The sequence below is a fragment of the Marmota marmota genome, unplaced genomic scaffold, assembly GCF_001458135.2.
Source record: "Marmota marmota marmota unplaced genomic scaffold, marMar, whole genome shotgun sequence".
In the NCBI taxonomy this organism is placed as follows: Eukaryota; Metazoa; Chordata; class Mammalia; order Rodentia; family Sciuridae; genus Marmota; species Marmota marmota.
The window spans coordinates 55,141,260-55,141,726 of NW_025999900.1; positions in this window are offsets into that span (position 1 = coordinate 55,141,260).

Here is a 467-nt window from a genome sequence, read left to right on the forward strand (position 1 = left end):
CGTCCTTTGTCATTCAGTCCCTTCTCCCTTCCCTGAGGTTTTCCCTGCTCCTCAGTCTCCATATTCCCACCCTTTGCTCTGTTTTCAGTTTCTCAACTATTCTTTTTCCCGCCTCAACCTTTCTGTGATTTCCAAATCCTCTGGGCCCGACATCTGTGATTTCTTCTATTGTTTCCACCTTCCCTGTCCATTCTTCTGGTCCTTTAAGTTTCCTGCTGTCACCAACTCTGAAGCATCCCCTCAACCGAGGCTGGTGGCCCTTCTCGGGACTCTGTGACTTCCAGCATGCACCCCACCCAGGTCCCAGGACATCAGCCTCGTGCAATTCTCCTGCTGGACTGAGAACTCCAAGCCTGCCAGGACCAAGTATTGTCTGTCTCCAACGTCTCAGTACCTAGCATAGGGGCCTGGCTCACTGAAGAAGTTAAAAGAAACAGAAATGGAAAAAAAAAAAAAAAAAAAAACTC